This window comes from Pelobates fuscus, chromosome 12 (genome assembly GCF_036172605.1).
Source record: "Pelobates fuscus isolate aPelFus1 chromosome 12, aPelFus1.pri, whole genome shotgun sequence".
Taxonomy (NCBI): Eukaryota; Metazoa; Chordata; class Amphibia; order Anura; family Pelobatidae; genus Pelobates; species Pelobates fuscus.
The window spans coordinates 118,524,919-118,527,738 of NC_086328.1; positions in this window are offsets into that span (position 1 = coordinate 118,524,919).

Consider the following 2,820-nt stretch of genomic DNA (forward strand, 5'->3'; position numbering starts at 1 on the left):
TGCAGTTGCCGAGGAGCAAATTATAAGTGACATGACTTGCAATGAGAAATAAACAGCCAATTACATTAATTAAATTGAAATAGCTTCCAAAGTCAGCAGGCATAAAACATTAATTTATTAAATGGGTTTACAAAGAAAAACAGTACCTGTACGTAAGAAATCACAATTTGTTTTTGTATTTTGTATTTTTTTTTTTTGGTAAATACTGGCCATCATCCAAACATGTATGAAGGCACCTGTGTACTGTAAATTCTCTTTTTCTTTTATTCTTTAGAATAAAATGCCAATAAAAAAAAAAACAATAAAAAATTTACAAAATAATTAAAGATTGTCATATCAACATTTTCAGGAGAACTATTATGTTTTTTTTTTTTTAAATAAACTCTGAATTGAAGTGTAGTGAAAACCAAAATGCAGAATTTAGGCAAAAAGTTCTGATTTGTAAATATTCTCTTGTTCAGCAATAGTCTAAAATGTTATTATTTTATCTTACATTTTGCTATTTTAGTTTCAATTAAATAAAATCCAGTGTTTGAAAAATAAATCACTATTTGTCAAATGTGTGCGCAGTTATCGGACATCTGGGATCTGGGTCCAAGAAAGCTGTGATTCCCCTTCTTTCCTTGTTTGGTTAGTAGAACATACAGTGGATCCTTGGCTGCAGTGACACAGATCGATCTTCCTTTAATCGAAGGACAAAAGAGGAAAAAAAATCACAGCAAGTTTAAAATGCTGCTCTCGTCACAAAAATACACAGGTAGTAAAATTAGCTTTTGTTCAAATAACGTTTTTTTTTTTTTTTAGAAGACGATGATATACTAATTAGTTATCTGTTTTAGCTGTGCCTTTTTATATTCCCTCTGTATATGGTAGATACATAATAGTTACGATTCAGCTTATTAGTTGTCCTTAGGGTTAATTGCACATGGCTCAGATTTCTATGCATTTAGAAAAAAAAAAAAGCTGTGGTTTTCCTATTTGTGGACTCATTGGTTAGTGCACCTTTCCTAATGTGTTCCTGGTATATAAGAGAAGTCTAGGGAATGAATCATCATTGACCTATGTCTTTAGAAGAAGGCATGGGATGAAGTATTATCCAATGGGACAACTACATTCTGATACCCACCAATTATTGAAAGGATATTATAGGCACCCACACCATTTCAGCTAATTAATGTGGTCTGGGTGCTCTGTTCCTGTCCCCTTAAACCTGCAATGTTAATTATTGCAGTTTCTGAGAAACATTGTAGGGTTAAGACTGCCTCTAGTGGCTGTCAATTATACAGCCACTAGAGGCACTTTCTGGTGGTTAGGCAACTTTTGGTCACCTAACTGACGCTGGACGTCCTGACGATCTGCAGTCAAATCCCCATAGGAAAGCATAAGCCCCCCCCCCAAAACCCAACCCTGACCCAGTGCCAAGGGAGATTGGATCTGGAATCGGGTAAGTATATTAAGGGTATTTTAACCCTTGCTCTTCTGGGGTGGGGGGGGCACTAAGGGAAGTATAGTGGTAGGAATACAGATTTGTAATCCTAGCACTACAGTATCCCTTTAAAGAAACACATATTTTAGAAATCTGCTAACCTGGTTTCGATCGTATGTTTCAGACCAATTGCAATATGTGGCCATTTCTGATAGTTCTTCCTTCCCTCTTCCAGTCACGTTTGGTGTTCCCCAATGCTCCATACTTGGCCCCCTGCTACTCACATTATTTAGAAATGATCTGCCTAATGTCTGCAAATCCTCAACTGTACACATGTGTGCAGATGACACTGTAATCTACACTAGTAAACCCAAGCTACTGCAGCTTGAGGCTGTGCTCCAAAACCAATTCAAAGAGGTAGAAAAGTGGATAGCAGTTAACAAACTCTTCCTAAACACTGACAAAACTGTTACAATGATCTTTGGAACTGTACCTAAATTACATAAACTACAAAATCAACAATTGTGTATCAAAACAAATTCAAATAGCACACTGACAGCAGTCTGCTTTTTTTAAATATATAGGTATGTTGCTAGACCCCAATCTATCCTATGGCCTTCACATTGAAAAAATCTCTTCAAAACTTTACCCAAAACTAGGTGCCCTGTATAGAAACAAATCCTGCCTAAGCCATACAGTAAAGAAACAGTGCAACAAATGCTAATGCCGGTCATTGATTATGGGGATGTAGTGTATGCACCCGCAAACCCACTTTAATAAACTTACGTATATAAATAATTCAGCCACTTTGTACTAGAATTTAATTACTTTACCCACCACTGTGACATGTTAAAAAACTGGCTATCGCTGGAATCCCGACGCACTCTTCATCTTTCCAGTCTTGTGCATAAGAGCATTTCTGGGAATTTCCCACCCTACCTGAGTAGAATGCTCTCACCGGCTGTTCCCACCTCCTATAACCTCCGATCCAGTACTAGCACGATATTTAGCATACCGAAATACAAAAATAAAGTGGCTCGATCCTCATTTTCCTACAGAGCACCGCAATTATGGAATAACCTCAGGGACACAGTCAAATCTTCATTCAATCTAAAATCTTTTAAGAGATCTATGGCAATATACCTCAGCACAGAATGTACCTGTCATGGTTGAATATATTTATAACCTGTTATGTATTACATTTATATATGTATATTGTTATATATTATATTGTTTGTATATTGTATTTTTGTAATATTGTATCCTATTGTATTTTTTTTTTTAGAGTACTCCACCCTCCCCATTTCAGTGCAGGAAGTGTTAAAAAGCTAGTAAACACACCTTTATTCTTACAGTCTTCTCTCGAGTCTCCTCATTGCTGTCCTGATCGGACT